At 53.8% G+C, this 20,164-nt stretch overlaps 1 protein-coding gene across 4 annotated transcripts in view; it reads left to right on the top strand.

Annotated features, from left to right (window-relative positions):
* Positions 1-20,164, top strand: part of Znf469 (zinc finger protein 469) — a 46,959-nt gene that overhangs the window by 10,921 nt on the left and 15,874 nt on the right. Inside the window, exon 1 of one of the 4 annotated variants that reach the window (XM_017799988.2) lies at positions 19,518-19,844. The exons of the other annotated variants lie outside the window; for them this stretch is intronic. The gene's annotated coding sequence lies outside the window, so the exon portion shown is untranslated. Of the gene's footprint in view, positions 1-19,517; positions 19,845-20,164 lie in introns of those variants that run through there. 4 annotated transcript variants of the gene reach the window in all.

Genomic DNA, 20,164 nt, shown 5'->3' with positions numbered 1-20,164 from the left:
GATAGATAGATAGATAGATGATAGATTGATAGATTGATGGATGGATAATGGATAAATGATAGACTGATGGATGGATGATGGATAGACAATAGATAGAGGATAGATGATATATAGGTGAATTGATAGATGATAGATGAACAGATAGATGATTGATAGATGATTGATTGACAGATGATAGATGATTGATAGATAGATGATAGATAGATAAATAGATGGGTGATAGGATTGATAGATGGATAATAGATGATAGATAGAGAGAGAGATAGATGATAGATAGATAGATAGATAGATAGATAGATAGATAGATAGATAGATGGATGGATGATAGATGATAGGTAGATAATTAATACGTGATTGATAGATAGTAGACCTAGGATATAGATAAATAATAGAAGATAAATGATAAATAAGTATATACATAGCTGATAGACCAAAAAGAATACAGATAATAGAAGATAGATTAGAAGGGCAGAGAGAGAGGGATGATAGGTAGGTCGACACAGATAATTGATAGATACATAAATCATAGGCTGACAAGGGACATATGGAGAGAGGTTGGTATGTAGGTGAATACTCTTCTGTGAAACTTCTTTAGGGCATTTGAGCAAAATTTTCATGGCCTGAGAGTTGAGTTGCCACTGGAGAGGCCTGGGATCCTGTGCCCCAGAGCTGTTGGAGCTTCATGAGGGCACAGGCACTGGGGTCTGGGTGGTGTGGGTACCCCATGCACACATACCACTGGGCACAGGGCCCTGGGGTTCAGGATACTGTGCATCCTGCCAGGAACTGTTACAAGGTGTTTGGTGGGCAGAGGCTTCCATTAGTCCTCTGCACAAAGCTAGTTGGAGAAGACAAAACAAATGCCTCAGACCAGCTTTCTGTCTATGACTAGAGAAAACTTTCAGGAAGAGGTTCCTGTGCTCAGCTGGGCCTTTTAATCCCAGCACCTGTGTGTGAGTCTGTGATAGGAGCCTGCACGCTCTAGCTCTTTAGAGTAGTGGTGGGTGCTAGGTCATTCTCAGTGCTGGCTGGCCTGGAGCTCACACCCTCGAGGAAGGGTCTTAGAGTGGTTGGACTTGAGTGCAGGCTTCCTGCAGCAGCTCCTAGCATTTGGGGTGGGGTCTGAGCCCCCTCCCTTCGCACAGGCCGTCATTTTCATGGGTCCAGGGACATAGCAGGTAGACTTTATGTCCTTACCCAGCCACCCCAGTCTGTGTGGGGGAGAGGCAGTTGCTGCTTTTCGTTGGTGATTGGATGCTAACTTCATCCCCCTAGAGTAGTTTGGGGATGCCAAGGTCCTTCACACCCCTCCGCCTAGACTAGGGCAGAAACACAGCAAAGCTTCCCAGCCCAGGCTCACAGGACGTCACTTTCTCATTCTGTTGGTTGAATGGGGATCAGTTGCTGGTCCTGGGAAGGGGACACGTGTCCTGTCCAATGCAAGGCACCACACATTCTGTGGCCACATGACATTCCTTGTGGTATCACAAGACTCAAAGATGGTAGCCCTAGAGTTTGGCCCAGGCATGAGGGGAGGGGTCCCTACAGTGGCCTGAAAGCCACAGATGGCTAGGAGGGGACACAGCATGCATGAGTGTATGTGAGGGACAGTGGTGTGGCAGACATGGCCCGTGGGCCCCATGGACACAGGAACCAAAAGCCCACATGGTCTGTGATACCCGCACTGTTCCACATCTATCTATCCAACAGTCCTGTACCCTGAGGGGTAGCTGCTCTCACCCCAGCCCTTGCTAAAATTCAGACATGGATGATTAGGTGTCAGGACCCTGAAACAGCAGCCCCTTCTCTTTCTGTCCCTCCCCAGAGCTCTCCCACTCTGGGCACTGAAGATAGGCGAATAGACAGGAGCTTGGCACCCAAGCAGGATGTAGTGGGGGGGAGCACTTTGCAGGCCCTGCTTAAGCCTCAAGTGGCAAAGCTTGGAGGCCCTGCCCCAACACAGCAAGTTTGACTCAGGTGACTCCTACCTAGAGTCCTCAGAACCCAGGGATTACATCATTCCTGCCTGGGCAGGGATTAGCATGAGAGTCAGCCCAGACGTGGCATGGCTAGGGTCAGGGCATGTCGCAGGGTCAGGTCTAGAAGAGCATTTCCATTGCTCTGCTCCAAGGCCATCACAGAAGTCCAGAGTGCAGGGCAGAGCCTGACCTCTGGGCTCGTACACTTGAGTTGGGTTCTAATTCTGTCATAATCCAAGAGGTGACCTTGAGCAGACCCCATGATGGGATGAATGAAAGATGGATAGGGACTCTAGATGGATAGGGACCCTGAGCCACCACCTCTGAGTACCAATGACCCTAAACCCCACCACTCAGAGTCCATAGTCCAGAGAAAGCCACACACACCCAGGCCAGCAGCCCACAGCCCCACTGCAGGACTAACCAGCAGAGACAAGAACTCCTCTTCCAATGGAAGGAGGCCGAATATAAATAGGCCAGGGACCAGGCTTAGCCTCAGCCTTCCTGGGTCCCTGCCAGCCAGGGAAGGAAGGAGCTCTACCTGGGCTACTGCAGATCTTGGAAGCAGTTGCTTGTCCTGACCTTCCAGAACCTCCAGGCCCTATGGCCTCCTCAGGACCTGGGACCTGGCTGCTTCAGAGCAGTCCTTTCTCCCAGCCGTACAATAGCTGTGGCAGTGGAAGGGCCTCTGGCTGGCTCAGTCCCCATGACCAAGGTCAGCTGGTGACGGACAGTGCAGGGCCCATCAGAGAGGCTGCTGGTGAGTAGCGTGGTACCCAGGTCTGCCTGTGTCTCTTTTTGGCTCCAGCAGGCCACACCTTTTCGTAAAGTGGTAGAATTGGCCCTATTCCTAAGGTCACGTGGGAAGGGAGTCAGCGACTCAGCGCAGGCACACTCCCACCAGGAACTGTGCAGAGGCCAGACAGGGGATTTGGGTGAGGCACACAGCCCCTGCTGAGAAGCAGGCCAGGAGGGCTCCTGGGCTGGAGCAGCATCCACTCTAGGGAAGAGGACAGCCGTTGGGCTCAGACAAGCCTGGCTTCTCCACTCTAGTCCTACATAAACATTTTTTAACATTTATATATTTGTGTATGTGTGTGCCACTATACACATGTAGAGGTCAGAGGACAACTTGCTGGAGTTGGTTCTCTCCTTCCACCATGTGGATTTCAGGCATCAAACTCAGGTTGTCAGTTTAGCAACTAACACCTTTATCTACTGAGCAATCTTTCTCTTCCCCTCCGTGAATATGGGGCGCGCTGGGCGCCAGGTGTGGGGTGCGCGGGTATCTGCTCCTGCGCTGCTTCCCTGCGTCTTCCGTGGCTCTCTGCTGCTGGGGCTTTGCCCAGCCGAGTCCCGCCCTAATTTCACCCGTGCACTTTCCTCAAGATGTGAAATCCACCGGCCGCTGGATCACGCAGGAGAGTGTGAGGGTGGCTAAAGCTGGGACCCGTGAGTCGGTGACGGAAAGACAGCTCTTCCTGGGAAGGCTGGATTGTAGGCAGTGAGACAAGACTCAGCTCAGTCAGACTCAGTGTTACAGCTCTTTATTCAATGGCTCTGTTTGGCTCCAAGCCTCAGTGTCCCAGAGTGATCCAGCTCCTTCAATTATTGAGGGGAATCAGGGAACTTTATACCGTGGGGGTAGTGGTAAAAGCTTCAGCTGATAGGTACTTTGGGGATGCCTCATTTGCATGTGGAAATGGGCTCCCGCCAGGCTGCCAAACTGCTTGAAAATCACACAGGAAAGCCTAATAGTTACAGAGCCGGAGGCTACATTCCTGTGGTTGCTACTTCACAAAGGAGTCAGGAAAAATGCCGGGAAGATGCCCTGCTGTGAAAGGAGTCTCTGCATATGGCTCCGAGCTCGTGAGCTATCCGGACATGAAGAAACTTCTACTTTACACAACAGAGGTCCCCAACACATGAACTTTTGGCCCAAGAAGCCCTGAAACTGGCCATATTCTAAAGCAGAAAGGGAATCAAGCACAGAGGGCTGGGTAAGTCCCCACCCTTTGGGACCCAGAGCTCAGGGTGGGGTTGACCCTCCTCTTAGCCCAAGGAGAAAGCAGCCAGAAACAGTGCAGTTAGTGTTGGTGCCACTACATCATCCAGAGCTTCTGTGACACAGACAGGACACTGAGGAACAGTGCAGTGACTTACACCAAGACACTACAGCTCCTCAGCCCTGCAGTGAACATGGAAAACAGCACTCGCTGCTCCAAGATGCAAAATTCTAGTCCTCATGATGGTTAGGTGGGTGAATGCATGAGTGGATACTAGATGATGGATGGATGGATGGATGGCAGATGGAAGGATAGATAATGGGGGGGGTGAATGATAGATGAAGTGGATGATGGGTGGATTACGGAGGAGTGGATGGTGGATGAGTAGATGATGGATAATGGAGGGGTGGATGATGGATGGATGATAGGTGGATGATGGATGGATGGATGGACGGATGGATGGATGGATGGATGATAGGTGGATGTGGATGATGGGTAGGTGATGGATGAATAGATGATGGATGGATGATGGAGGGGTGGGTGATGGATGGATGATAGGTGGATGTGGATGATGGAGGGGTGGGTGACAGATGAGTAGATGAATGATGGATGATGGATAATGGAGGGGTGGATGATGGATGGATGATAGGTGGATGATGGGTGGGTGATGGATGGATGATAGGTGGATGTGGATGATGGAGGGGTGAGTGATGGATGGATGACAGATGGATGATGGGTGGGTGATGGATGAGTAGATGATGGATGGATGGATGATGGAGGGGTGGGTGATGGATGGATGATAGGTGGATGTGGATGATGGAGGGGTGGATGATGGATGGATGATAGGTGGATGTGGATGCTGGAGAGGTGGGTGATGGATGGATGATAGGTGGATGTGGATGATGGAGGGGTGGATGATGGATGGATGATAGGTGGATGTGGATGATGGAGGGGTGGATGATGGATGGATGATAGGTGGATGTGGATGATGGAGGGGTGAGTGATGGATGGATGACAGGTGGATATGGATAATGGAGGGGTGGGTGATAGAGGAGTAGATGATGAATGGATGGAGGGGTGGATGATGGATGGGAGATAGATGGATGTGGATGATGGAGGGGTAGAGTTTGAATGAATGGGTGGGTGATAAAAGTGTGGGTAATAGATTGATAGATGAATGTATGCTTGATGGATGAGTGATGAATGGTGAGTGGATAGTAGAGGATGGATGGATGGATGGATGAATGGATATATGAGTGGATGGGTGATGGATAGATGAATGGATAGATGATGGATGAATGAATGGATAATGTATGGATGATATATGAATAGATGATGGATGGATGGATGGATGATGGATGGATGAATACATAAATGGATGGGTGATGGATATATGGATAGATGATTGATGGATGATGGATGGATGATATATGGATAGATGATGGATGGATAGGTGGATGAATGGATGATAAGTGTTTGTGTAAGTAGATGGAAGAGTGCATGGGTGGGTGACTACCACATCTACTGGGCACAGTGCCAAGCACCAGAAGCACAGCAGTGACCCTATCCCAGGCTCTGCCTCCCAGAACTTCCTGCCTGATCCAAACTCACCCTGGTCCATGGTGGGCCAAGAGCCTCATTCACGTTCATGCTGAGGACTCTGTCCTGAGCAAGCATTGCAGCAAGCTCATGAGCTCATGGGAGTGCAGCAGCAGGATTAGTGGGGAGGAGATTGTCTGGGTGCCAGTGTGGGGAGAGGATGCTATGTGGGACATGTTGCATCTGAAAGGCCACATGGACATGTCCCTGCAGGGACCTCAGTTTAGCCTCTATGAGTATTCATTTTTCTCAGCTCTGACTCATTTGCAGTTGATTGAGTTTATACCTGTACCCCAGAACCCATCACTGGCTCTCTCTAAGCCCTTTAGGCATGCTAAGCCCACTCTACCTGAAGCTGGGGAGTATGGCCAGGTCCCCACACTGTCTCTGGTCATTGTTCCCTATCCCTATACCTGTAGGCTGGGCCTCCTTAAGCACTTCATCTTAGCAGAGAGGAAACTGAGGCTAGAGGGCCTGAGTTCAGCTCACTGAGTCAGTCAGGCTAGCCCAGGGCTCTGCTGACCATTGGCTATCTGTGACTGAGAACAGGATGTCCCCCCACCCGCCCCCAGGGAGATGGCAGCAGAGGATACCTGCCACACACCTCGGAGTCTGAGACTATGGAGCTAGGAGAGCTGCAGAGGCTGAGGGACACGTAGAGGAAGGCTTAGAGGGACAACAGGATCAAGGAGGCCAGAAGAAATGAGTCAGAGACCAAGCTGGTAACCCTGCCCTAGGCCATGCCCACCCCCACCAGCGTTTCCTGCTTCATAGAGATTCACCCTGGTATGAGGTAGGCCAAGGACTCACCTTCCATGTCCAGTAGGGCGACCATGTGTCACGATCCGTAATGCTACATGCCACCTCCCAAAGCCTCTCCCTAGCCATTCCTGTCTTAACTTGGTACAATGGCCTCTAAAACCCCCTGGACTGGCCTGGACAGGTCTCATGTAAGTCCGTAAAGGTGCACAAGAGTGTTGGGTGAAATCAGGCAGGTCCTGGTGACCACTGCCGCACACACTGCAGAGCCTCTCTCAAGAGCAGTGGGAGACAGAGCCCAGGGGGTCCCTTCCCTCTCCACAGCCAAGGGAGATGCTGCCATCTGCTCTACAGCAGCTTCAAACCGGGGGGATTTGACTGGGACAATTCTGAATTCTTCCAGAAATGGGCAGAACTTCCCTGGTGATGAGTGTTTTCATGTTTTTACTGTCAACCAAAAACCATTTTAAAATAGGCATTAAAGAGGTGCCACAAGTCCTATACTGTTCTGACACCAGGTAGATAGATGTTGCAGCCCTGGGCTTCTGGCTTCATCAGCTTCTGCCCTTGCTTGTTACTGTGTTGTTAAAGAGCATCAAAGATGCCAGGCTATGCTGCAGTAGGCCCTGTCTCTGTAGGAGGCTGTCTCTGTAGGAGGCTGTCTCTGTAGGAGGAGGTGTCTCTGTAGGAGGCCGGTGTCTCTGTAGGAGGCCCTGTCTCTGTAGGAGGCTGTCTCTGTAGGGAGGCCGTGTCTCTGTAGGAGGCCGTGTCTCTGTAGGAGGCCCTGTCTCTGTAGGAGGCTGTCTCTGTAGGGAGGCCGTGTCTCTGTAGGAGGCCGTGTCTCTGTAGGAGGCCCTGTCTCTGTAGGAGGCTGTCTCTGTAGGGAGGCCGTGTCTCTGTAGGAGGCCGTGTCTCTGTAGGAGGCCCTGTCTCTGTAGGAGGCTGTCTCTGTAGGGAGGCCGTGTCTCTGTAGGAGGCCGTGTCTCTGTAGGAGGCCGTGTCTCTGTAGGAGGCTGTCTCTGTAGGGATGCCGTGTCTCTGTAGGAGGCCGTGTCTCTGTAGGAGGCTGTCTCTGTAGGAGGCCGTGTCTCTGTAGGACGCCGTGTCTCTGTAGGAGGCTGTCTCTGTAGGGAGGCCATGTCTCTGTAGGAGGCCGTGTCTCTGTAGGAGGCTGTCTCTGTAGAAGGCCGTGTCTCTGTAGGAGGCTGTCTCTGTAGGACGCCGTGTCTCTGTAGGAGGCTGTGTCTCTGTAGGAGGCTGTCTCTGTAGGAAGCTGTCTCTGTAGGAGTCTGTCTCTATAGGAGGCTGTCTCTGTAGGCCTGCTGTGTCTCTGCTGTGTGGAGGAGGCCATGTCTTCATAGGGAGGCCATGTCTGTAGGAGGCCGTGTCTCTGAAGGAACCCATGTCTCTCTAGGAAGCTGAGTCTCTATAGGGAGCCTCTATCTCTGTAGAAGTCTGTTATTCTAGGGAAGCCATGTCTCTCTGTTGGGACTTATGTCGCAACAGCAGGTTCTGTCAGAGCATAAGAGGCAGGCAGGCATGTGTGTGGTGTGCTGACAACACCCCAGTGTCAGTCACCGGTGCACTTTCAACTAGAGCAGCGTTCAGGTCACTGTGTCCCTTACTGTTCTTGCCTCTTGGCGACAGGGACGGCCTCAAGGAAATAGGTATCCCAGTCACTCGGCAGGATGCCCTGGAGCCACCTGGGAGCCCCTGGGACAGGAGCCCCTGCACACTCACACATGGGCCAACATACAGCTTGTGCCTTCTGAGCTGGTGGGTGTGGGCACAGACGGACATGGTGGGAAGGAGGCACAGCTCCCTGAGGAGAGGCAAGCAGGAACTGAGTTAGGTCTAGCATGATCTTGAGGCTGAGTTAGTCCCCATAGCAGCCACACGGATATGGAACAGACCCAGGATACAATGAGCAGTAAGCATCCAGTGGGATCACCTGTGAGTCCCCATGTGAGATGGAGTTAGACGATTTCAACCACAGGAGAAAAGAACCCAACTCAGATTAAGCTTAGCAGAACAGACACTGTTGGCTCAAAGAACCCGACTATGTGGGGTCCTTCGGGTGCTCACAATGACCTCAGAGAGGAGGGGTCAGGCCCAGACCCCCATGACTGAGGAGAGGAGTGGGCCCCTCCACAGAGGAGACAGAGCTATTGCCAGCATAGGGAAGCTGCAGGAAGTGGACAAGAGACAGATCGCTGCACCGAGACATTTGTAGTCGAGAGGATGGTCCGGGGTTAACTGAGACAGAGCAGAAAGAGCTGAGCACTAAGGCCTCACTACAGACTGGCAGGCCAGACCACACCCACCCAGCACACGTGTGCTTTAGCTACAAGCTTCAAAAAATAATGGAAGTTGCTTGGCATGGTGGCATAAGCCTTTAATCCCAGCACTGGGGAGGCAGAGGCAGGTGGATCTCTGTGACATTGAGGCCAGTCTGGTCTACAGAGTGAGTTCCAGGCCAGCTGGGGGCTACAGAGAGACCCTGTTCAAGTAACAACAATGACAAATACATATACACACACATAAAACAAAAAATTCCAGAAGTCCGAAAGATTACCCAAGCTTCCATGGAAGCAGGAGAAAACTGTCCTGGCTGAGCCTGCGCTACCTGGGCAAACATGGGTTGGAACTGGGCACTAATGCCCACAGGGGGTCATGAGTTCCCATGTTAGCCTGGGTCCTTGGCACTTCTTGTCCCCTACCTGCCTCATTCATGATCAAACCCAGCACCCAGGAAACCTTGCTGAACAAGGCTGTGAGAGACTGCCCCCACTGTGGCACATGTGACTGTGAGCAGGGTATAGCTGGGCCTGTGGACCCCAAGGGGACTCAGAAGTCCCTCTCCAAGAAATGCAGACAGAACTTGATGTCTCCAGACCCCAAGGCCAACCCCTCTGTACCTCTGCCATGGGGCCATGTTGTCTGGCCTGTTCCAGGGGACCCTGTGAGGTCGTTCCTGCTGGGGGCCTCCTAGCCTAGCCCAGGCACGACACACCCTCTGCTCGGCCTCAGAAGCAGAAAAGCCCACAGCTCCACATGGCCCCATGCTGCCCGACCCCCTCCAGGACATATCCCAGAACCCTTGGCAGCTGGAGAGCACTAACATGGCTGAATGGCTTTGGGGGGGTGGAGGAAACTAATTAAAACCAGCTGAGATGTGGAAGCTGGGAGGTGGGGGAGCCAGGGGCACTTTCCACAGGGTGTGGAGGGTGCAGAAGCCCCCATACCACCACCACCCGCTACTGCCATGGTGCCCAGCTGGCCAACGACCCCACCCTGCCCAGCCAAGGAGAGATTGGTAGGAATTGCCCTTCTGTGAGGTATTGGGCTGGCTACAGGAAAGGGGCAGCAGTGTGGTGTGTTTCAGAGGCCATGTATGTACATACATGTCATACAACTCTATAAGTGTACATGTGTGACATGTGGCTCTCAGGGTAGCCTTGTATGCATGTCTTAGTTTACCTTCTATCCAAGGGTGCCCTAGCATCACCTTAGCCAGGTGTATTCCTCCCTCCCTGAGGGAGTTGCCCTGGGGTCGGGGTCAGCTGTCCAGCAGTGTCACCCAGTGCCAGGCCAGTATTTCCAGCAGAGGCACAGGGCTCTGCAGAAGACTTGACTTTTGGTCTGTCCGTCATTCAAATGGCCCCTGCTCAGTGCCTGGTATCTGGAGAGGATGATCTAGTGAGGGGTCCCCAGTCTCTGCTTCAGTGGGCTCCATCACCTCTGTGCACACGCCTGGACTAGAGAGCTCTGATTCACTTTCTACAGGGTCACACCCTTGTGCTGTGGGAACCTTACTTTCATGACTGGGGGTCAGAAGTAGGTGTCTATATAGGTTACTCTTGCACCATGTTAACCATAATACTTGACAAGAAAAAAAAAACTTGAGGGAGGGAAGATTTATTTTGACCTGGTTGCAGAGGGTTCTCCTCCGTCTTGGTGAGAAGGGCCTATCACACAGTTCTATCCATGGCAGTGCAAACATGTGGCAGCAGCTAGTCACATCCTCATGGGCCAGAATCAGAGATACAACAGGCACGACCTGCCCCAGGAATCCACTCCCACCAGCTAGCCCTACCTATTGAAGTTTCTAGAACCTCATAAATTAGGTTAACCAAGCTTCAAAATGGGTGATCTTGAGTTTCTGAACCTGCTGCCTACCTCCTCCTCTACTGCTGGGGTTACCCGTATACATCACAACAGGTTTTAATGTGGTTCTGAAACTCGAACCCAGGGCTCCTTACATGTGAGGCACATGTTATACCAACTGAGCTGCTGCCTCGGTCTATAACATGTGTTAAACACTGTTTCTTTTCTCCAGTTCTGGGGATAGAACCCATATCCTCACTCACGCTGGGCAAGTGCTCGACCACTGGCTGCATCTTAGCCCCCAAATCACCTTTTCATCTTTTTTCTTTTTTTATTATTTTTATTTTACGTGTGTGTGTCATGCCTGCATGTAGGTAAGTGCACCCACATCATGCAGTGCCCACAGAGGTCAGAAGAGGGCGACGGATCCCCAGAACTGGAGTTACAGGCAATTGTTAGCCACCATGTGGGTGCTGGGAATCGAACCCGGGTCCTCTGCAAGAGTAGCCAGTGCTGTTAAGCACTAAGCCATCTCTCCAGCCCCCAAATCACTTTTTTAAAAAATATTTATTTGTTTTTTTATTTTTTTATGTGTATGCATGTATTGCCTGCGTGTAGGTGAGTGCACCCATGTCATGCAGTGCCCACAGATGTTAGAAGAGGGGGACGAATCCCCTGGAACCAGAGTTATGTGGGTTGTTAGCCACCGTGTGAGCGCTGGGATTCAAACCCAGATCCTCTACAAGAACGTTCAGTGTTCTTAACCGCTGAGCCACCTCTCCAGCCCCGAGTCACTTTTTAAACAGCCACGTCCTCCTGTTTCCAGGCCTGTATGTGCCAAATCCAGACTTTTCAGGTCCATTTCCAGGCAGCACATAGAGCTCAGAGAAACTGAGTCAGCTGTTCATGGTACACAGTAAGGAGATGCAGAGCAAGCTCTTCAACCAGCACCTGCCAAAGGGAACATAAGGCCTGTGGCTCCTGAGTGTGGGAGTGGGACCCTCGTTTCTGGGTTATCCTGTCCCCAGGACCTAACTGACAAAGCCAGGCATCAGGACCCCACCTCGGGGTCCACTAACTGTAGTCAGGTCCTTTGTCTCTGGCATGAGCCCAGTCCCATGTCCCAGGTACCATGGAGACTAGGGTCCATGAACACATGCCACCTGGCCTACTTTTATGTGCAGGAGTGTGTTGCCTGCCTACATATAAGTGCACCCGTGTCACACAATCCCCGCAGAGTTCAGAAGAGGGCACTGGACTCCCCCGGAACTGGAATTATGGATGGTTGTTTGCTCCCATGCGGGTGCTGGGAATTGAACCAGCAGTCTCTTAACTGCTGAGCCATCTCTTCAGCCCCTGCCCTACTGTCTTGACCAGTGGGGTATAACAGGCTCTGGATTCCCAGTGCAGCAAGCCTTGCAGGGTAGAGGTACACAGACCACCCTGGGATTCCTCACATGACCTTTCCCCGGGGTGTTACCCACCCCACAACCTATATCAGGGTCTCCTGTCTCAGGATACGATGTCCCCAGGGGTCTGGTCAAGTCAGACCTCCTGGGGCAAGGCCCATCCCACAGCCTTGCAACCACCCACTTGGTTTGAGGAGGGGTCTAAGCTGGGTGGCAGGAGCCTATCTCACCTTGGGCTCATGGGCAGCTGGAAGACCTGAGTTGGCACAGGGAGCTCCATGGAAAGGTGGAGGGGTTCCAGCTGTCTCCACACCTGTAACATGGGGATCCGGTGACTTCCTGCCATGGTATGGGCATGTGGCAGTCTGTGCCTCTTCCAGTTCACCGTGATGCTGAGGTCAGGATTGGTTAGAAGAGTCCCCAGAGGAAATCCACCACCCTCATGCATTTGTTTCCCTTTGCCCAGATAATAGGAGAGACGAGCCCACTGTGACTTACTCCCTTTTTGCCTCAGTGACCAGGAAGCTCATTCTTCAGGTTTGTGCCACAAGTGTCCTGTGGTAGCTGCATCACCTTTGCTAAGCTTGCTTTGGTACTTTAGGGACAGAAACAGCAAGTTTTGAAGAAGCAAAGTTGGGAGAAGAAAAAGACAGGAGTAAGAGCCTGCGTCTGTGGGCCACTGTGGGGAGATGGTCCTGACTAGGATTTGTGACCCCACAAGCCTCAAGATGGCTTTGCCAGCCGATCCAAAATCTGTCCATCATTCACTTACCCCGCACTGCTTGTATGCCTAGACTCAAACTGTAAGTTCCTCTTCCCAGAATCCTCTCTCCTCTGTCTCTTTTGGGCCCCCTCCTGTCCTTGTGGGCACCTGCAGCTGACCTACACTCTGGCCTGGACCCCTCCCCATGCTCAAGCTGGACCCTCACCCTCTTTACCCAACTCCCAGACCTCTGCACCCCAGCCCAGCAGAGCACCTATGAAGTACGTACCTCTGCCCCTCCCTGCTGCCCTCCAAGCACCCAGGGGCGGAAAGGACAGAGGGAGAAGGAAGAAGAGAAGGGAGGAGGGACAGAGGCAGGAAAGGCTCTGTTGCCCTGGTGAGCACCACCCTGCAGGCCATAGAGCTGCTCTGGGATGAATTGGCCTTACTCATCAGTGCCCTATCATCCCTGAAACGGGCCCCTCTGTAGCCCACTGGTGAAGGATGGGACTGGGCCTGGTGAGGGGCATCCCTGGTGGGCCCCTCTGCATTTGTGGGTCGCATGTCACAGGCCACACGAGGGTGTGGCCTGGAGCTGGAGACAGGAGATGGAGGCTCAGGTCAGCATGCTGGCAGAGGGATTCCTTGACCTCATTGTTCTAGTTCCCTCACCTGCAAAATGGGGTGGTGAAGCAGCCAGGGAGGGCCGGGGGGAGACTCGCAGTGGGGAAAGAGAGATCTTGTGGTAGGGCAGGAGACCCTGTGGTAGAGAGACAGACCCATCGTGAGAACGGGTAGACCCAAACAGTGGTGTGCTGTGGGCCGCAATGTGTTGTGTGCATATGCGCCATGCACCCATGTCTTATGTGTATTCCAGGTAGGGAGAAAGTCAGTGCTCTGGGGACCTCTGGTGAAGCAGGAGCACATAGAGGCTGTGCGGCAGTCAGAGGAGGTCAGTGCTGACTGGTGTGTGACAGACCTGGTGTGGCAGACAGCATGGTTGGCCTGAGCCAGCAGCTTTGCCAGGTCCAGGTTTACAGGACTGTACAGTCTCTGCTCCCAGCTCCTGCTCTGCCCCAGAACCGAACCCACCTAAGGGTCCTTTCCACAGCCTGTGTATCTTAGGCACATTGCTGATCCCCTCTGAGTTCAGCTGCTTCCTGCTTCACTGGTGGTTGTGAAAGTCCCAAGAACATTCTAGGGCATGGAATCCCATTTAAATCCATCTGTGGGGTCAGGAGACCTTTGAAGTTTCCCCGATAGGGACCTGTTTATTTCAGCCACAGCAAAACTGTCCCAGCACTGAGACAGCATGCACTGTGTGAACGAATGAATGGGTGAATTAATGACTGAGTGAATGACTGTGCAAATTGGGCCCAGGTAAGAACAGCTGGACCTTGTGCACCCAAAGAGAAGTCACACACAGCAAACCACAGGCTGACTCCGGCCAACTGCTTCGGCCCACACCGTGGTTATTTATTTTAGGTGAGTTTGTTGCCAGGGTTTGAAATGGAGAAACTTCACTTTAAAACCTGGATTTCTGACTTTTCCTGAAAAATCAGGACACCTGCTCTGCGTCCGTTTCCTGGAAGCCACCACAGGCTACCATATCCCCTCACCCTGTAGGGCATGAGAAGAGGGAGGCCTAGGGGTGCCGAGAGCCTACCATTGCCATGGACCCTGTGGTGGGTGGGGCACCCGCATACCCCTTCCCTCAAGCAGGTACTAGCCATGTCCTCCGTCCCAAGCACCGTCCCTGGCACCAGCAGACACGGCTGCGCATACTACACAGGAATGTCAGCCCTCATATGATGAACAGGTAGCCAGGCCAACCGTGTGCGTCCATGAGGAAGGGACATCAACAGTAAATGTGCCCAGAGGCCAGTGCCCAGGAGATGAAGGATCCAGGAGATGGGTGGGCTCGGCACTTGATATTCACAGAGACCAAATGAAGTAGGGTATACCTCTGCCTGCTCCTCCACAACAGCCCCTCAGTGGTTCTTGACAAGAGACCTCAGTGCCTGTGAAGGCCCTGGGTTCTGAGCTCTGGGTAGTGGGGTAGTCATGCAGGCAGTAAATTACAGGCCGTGTGGAGCCGTGCTTGGAAGGGCTGTCACTGGGAAGGTCTGTGGTGGACCAGAAGGTGGCAGAGGAAACGCCGATCTATATGGGGCCTGCTCAGGCCCGGGAGGAAGGGCGTGGTCACTGCTCCTCCTGTCCAGCTGGCCCCAGGCCTCTACGAAGCCATGAGTCGGGGGTGAGGTCTTGGGGTGTCATGCCGGGTTGGAGTAGCTTTGTCAGTATTTGTGCAGTCAGTCCAGTGGCCCCTAGCTGAGGGCACTCAGGATCCTCATCTGTGCGGTGGGGAGATGGTGCTGTGTGGCCAAGAAGCTCTGAGAACCAGGGCACCCCAGTCCCTCAGCTATGGGGACAGTCGGGGGGGGGCAGGAGAGTCTCAGGGCTGTGATTGTGGTGGTAGGTGCCTGCTGTGAAAGGGAGATGTGAATGAGGGACAGGGCCCTCAGAGACAGGGACTCAGCTGAGGGATATGTCTGGGGTGGAGAAAGCAGCAGTCCAGGAAAGCCTGGACTGCTCGGGGGAGGCATCCCTGGGATGAGTCCTAGCAGCCCTATGCCCTGAAGCCCCGGGCAGGGGCAGCAGAAAGAGTGCACAGTGGTGGATACCTGCACCCAAGTGCCAGCCACCCAAGACTGCAGAGCAGCCAGGAGAGCCGTGGGTGAGAGGTGCAGCTTCCAGTAAGGACACAGAGAAGGGAAGGGTCTGGGCTGAGCACCTTGAAGGGTCAGATAGGCCCACATGATTAGGCAGGATCAAGAGCCAAGGAGGTTATTGGAAGTGGGCGGCAGGCAGACTTTGCAGCAGGAGGCCAGTATGGGTGGCTGTAAGGTCTTCTTTGCCCACTAGGCTGGGTCCTTGTGTCCCCAGGAGCAGGCCACGCCTGGAGGACATTGCAGTATGAGGCAGCTCCCTGTCCTGAGGAGCAGGTGCCTCAGAGTCAGGATGTGCTAGACCACCCCTCACCAGACCCCTGTGGCCACAGATCTAGGTGCTGAACTGCCTATCTAGACATCCTCCAACCACTCAGGTAGCCCTTCCCAGATGGGGTCACCCACCCATGGGGAAGGACCCCTTCGGATGTCTCCGTAGGCCACTGGTCAGCTAAACAGAGGAGCCAACCAGGACTCTAGAGTCTGGCTTCAGAGACTGCCTGAAACCACACAACCAGTGACAGAGGGCCCACCCACTGCCCTCTCTTGGCCCTTCAAACCTCAGCCAAATCCTCCAGGGCTAGCCCCAGAGGACAGAGGGGCAGCAGCTGGGTTCAGCTTAGAGCATCCCATCCAGAGGGCGTGGTGCCATGAGAGATGCCACACCCATGTTAGAGTTGAGCACACTGAGGTCAAGGCCCCTGGGTTGGGTCTGCACCAAAGATCTCCCCACAGCTGGTGCACTGCCATGGGGAAGGGCCCGTGCATGCATCCCCTGGGAAACTAGGATCCTCCTCATGCTCCCCAGCTCTGTAGCAGGGAGTCCTTGGGATTGCAGCCACAGTCCAAGCAACCACCGGGGCCAATTTGTTCAGAAGCCGGAGAGAGCCGGTAGGATGGACAGAGCCTGAAAGTGTCCACAGCTGGAGCGAGTCCAGCTCATGTGACGTGGAGCCCTCATTCACCCTCCGAACCTCAGTTTCCTGATCTCAGTGTGAACACTGGACACCTGCTTCCAGGAGTGTGGCTGCCAAGTCCTGCATGCAGCAGGTGCCACATGTGTGCTCCCTGCACTACTTGCCAGGGAAGAGCTTGTCCACACAGAGTCGTTCAGTGCTCAGTGAGCTTCCTGGACGGGAGCACATGTGTAGCCCTCCCATCTAGCCTCCACCAGTCTCCACTGGCCCTAATGTCTTCAGGAAACAAAACTATAATCACTTTTAATTGAACAGAATGCAACAGCAGATTTGCTCTCGGCAGCCTCCAGACCACAGGAAACTAATCTCATTCCTTGGGGGACCTCCCTGCCCATCCACCGCCAGTGTAAGGCTCCAGAAGGAGGCAGGTACAGGTGACTACTAGGTCACACTGTCCCAGAGGGTGACTCCTAGGGACCCCAGATGACCTTGTCATTTGCCACAGGCAGCCTCGGCCTCTTCATCTGTGACTTGGTTTGGATACAACCCCAAGCCTTCAGGAAGGTGGGAAGACAGCGAGGCCACCTCATGCCCACCCTCTCACTGTGTCACACACCAGGCCATGAGACTCTGTGTGACATCATGCAGGCTTCCCACCACACACCCAGCCCCCAGCCCAGGGCTCTTGTCTCATACGCTGAGCGAGCCCGGCAGTAGAGCCAATATGATCCTGTGACATACCTTGGACTGTCACCCCAGGCGCTGCAGCTGCCTCCACAGTGAACAGATCTCTCATGTTGATGATGGGAACAGGTAATGGTCGTTCCCACAAAACCTGGAATACCCTCTGCCTTCCAGCAGCTTCTTTCGTGGGGACCCCAAGCCTGCAGGGCTGAGAGCTGTGGCCAAAGCATCCGGGGTTCCTTGCAGAGGATTAGGGCCCCAGGATGCCCATTCCAGACAGAGCTGGGTCCACACAAGGTCCAACATGGCTGCCTCACTGAGCGCTCCCAGGGCCACTAAGTCCAACCCCACCCCTGCCACCTGCATAACAGAGGGTACTCAAGGGGTCAGTGGGAAGCAGCACCAGGTCTAAATATCGACAAGGGGTGAGCTGTGTGCCAGAGTACATACAGCCTTCCCATTAGAAACCACTGGCCACAGGGAGGCCAGAGAGCTGGCCCTGTACTCTGTGGTGCCTGGGAGGCAAAACCAGGACTAGCTATGGTCCTTGGAGGGCCAGAGAGTGATCTCCAGTACCGCTCTGGTCAGGGAGGGGTTCTTGGAGGCATTGGCGTCTGTTCTGAAAACTGGTCCTAGCAAACTGTGGGGTTGGCTGAGGAACCTAAGACAGGGTCACTGAGTGACGCCCTGGCACTCTTCTACAGAGCTGATGTGTGGAGTCTGAGTGAGCGATCATTCCCCTCAGCAGCGACATCACACCTCTACAGCACAGAGGGCGAGAGTGGCCGGCACCTGGCTCTGCCCTGTGCCAGCTCTCAGCCAACCGGGCTGCAGGAGAGCCCTGTCTTCAAGCAGGAACCCCCCCTCCCCACTGCTGCCTCCCTGTCATCTCGGACAACATCGTTGTCCCCCCACACCCTCTTATCTCCCTTCTGCTAAAGGATCTCAAATATGCACCCTGATAAGGCAGCACAGACCCCGCTTCCCAGCCCCTTCCAATACTAGCCTCTACTTTCCCCAGAGTAATTAAGATAAATGCAGCCGATAACTTGCGCCGGATTCTTAAGCGCACCCTCTGGGCCACAGCTCAGATATAATTTTACCTGCAGTGGTTTATCTGAGCGCTCGGGTAACAGTTTGTAAGGAAAGCGGCAGCGTTTGAAGGAACACGAAAGAGGAATTGCTGAAAAGAACGTCAGGGCGCCTCCACCGCAGCCTCTCCCTGGGCCACTGGGCAGCCCAGCAAGCTGAAGGGCCACTTACTGGCTTTGAGAGAAAGGGAATGCCCTACCCCTCCAGGGATGCCCTGGGGCCAGCTAGGTATCTGGGGATTGGATCTCCCCACTTGCTTCAAATGAGCCCTGGCCTGCTGAAACCCACACCAATGTAGCTACACTGAGGGGCTTTGCCAAGAGCAATCGCAGGGCCAGAACCAGAAAGCAAGGTGCCCATGGTTCTCACACCCCTGAGGGAGGAGCTGGGGGTTGGTGCTCTGGGGTGCAGATGGCAGAAAGTGAGTACAAAGACCAAGGACGGAGCAGATGACTAAGTTCTGCCATGGGCTGGGCAGGTGGAGGCAGAGCTGTCTGAAAACCTGGGAGCGGCCAGGACAGGAAGGGTGTGGAGTCCAGCGACCCCAGGCCTTGTCAAGTGCAAGGGAGGCAAGAATACATGCTGCCTGCCTTTACCTCCCTGCTTGGCTGTGTGCCAGCTGTGTGGTCTTAGACAAGCAACAGAACCTCTCTGAGCCTCCATTTCCCCATCTGTAAACTGTTTGTTGACTCTCCATCTTTCCAGTAAGTTGGAGGCCATAAACTGACCACCCACCACACCTGCCTGACACAGCATCCAGTACAGATGTAGACTAGTAGGTGAAGGGTGGATGGATGATAGATACAGGATGGATTGATGATGGATGATGGATAGTGGGCCCCTGCAGGCCTCCACCTCTTCCAACCTTAGCTGCCCATCTCAGGAAAAGGCCTCAGCAGAGCCGCTAGGGTCTCCAGCAGTGAGGAGGTATACATCCCTCTTGGGAGCAGCCAGCAGATGCCACTCCACCAACAGCAGCTTGAATAAGACCCTTATGGTATTTAGTCTCTGGGGTCAGGAGTATGGACACAGCTCTTGTCCTACAAGGTTGCAGCCCAAGTGTCCTCAGTGGCCACAGCCTCATCAGAAGGCTCAGCTAGGGTGAGGGCCACTGCCTGAGTGGTTCCTCTCACACTGCTCAGGGCAGAAGGCCTTGGGTTCTTGCCGTGTTGTTTCTCCAGATGGCCACATCCCCCACATGTGTAACCAAAGAGAGCAGGGACATGGCCTGTGCTGCAGAGCCTGACATCTTCAGCCACCAGGATCTGTCCCTTAACAAGTCACTGTGTCCAGGCCACAGGCTAGTGGCTAGAACCACGGCCAGCTGAAGCAGGAATAGGGTCGGAGGGCACCTGCCCGCACTTACATTTTTACACTTATTATTGTGTTGGGGGAGGGGCATGTGCCCTGTGCGTGTGTGGAGGTCGGAGGACAACTTGCGTGTGTGGAGGTCGGAGGACAACTTGCGTGTGTGGAGGTCGGAGGACAACTTGCAGGAATCAGTTCTTTCCTCCAGCTGTGTTCCAAGGATCGAGCTCAGGTCGACAGGCTTGGTGGGAAACACCTTTATTACCTTTCAAGTCATCTTCCTGGCCCTTTGTCTGCATTTAAAATCACACAGACGCATCTCTCCAAATTAGCAGTCCCACCAGCTTCCCCTGCAGATCACCTGTGTGTGCACCTGCACCATATGCAGAAGCTGAGGTCTGGGGCTGCCCTACATCCCTAAGGGATTTGGACCCAGAGGCAACCAAGTGGGTATAGGCAAGCAAATTGATGGGGTCACTACATGCAGCAGCCTGGAGAGACTGAGTGCGAAGGCTGAGAAGGAGTGACTGCAAGCAAGGGGCAGAATGCCAGGTAGGGGCTTGCTCAGTAGCAGAGGGAAAGGGAACCCCTCCAGACACATTGGAGGGAAGTAAACTCCCTTGGGGCTCCCCACAAGACCAAGCAAGGGTCCTCTGGGGAGGAGAGAGAGCCACACCATCCATGAGGCTTTCCAGTGCATGATTCCTGCTCTGTGCATATGTAACAATCTAAAGGAATGAGACACAAGTGGCCCAAACACCCGAGGAACAGCTGCCTCCAGGGCCCTAGGCTGGCTGAGCTGCCGCCGACCTCCTTGGCATGTGGGGTCCTTGTTGGCCAGCCTGCCTACTGGAGAGCTGCCTTCCTGCCCG

Source organism: Nannospalax galili, unplaced genomic scaffold (genome assembly GCF_000622305.1).
Source record: "Nannospalax galili isolate Female #2095 unplaced genomic scaffold, S.galili_v1.0 scaffold459, whole genome shotgun sequence".
NCBI lineage: Eukaryota > Metazoa > Chordata > Mammalia > Rodentia > Spalacidae > Nannospalax > Nannospalax galili.
This window is presented reverse-complemented; position numbering and strand designations above follow the sequence as displayed.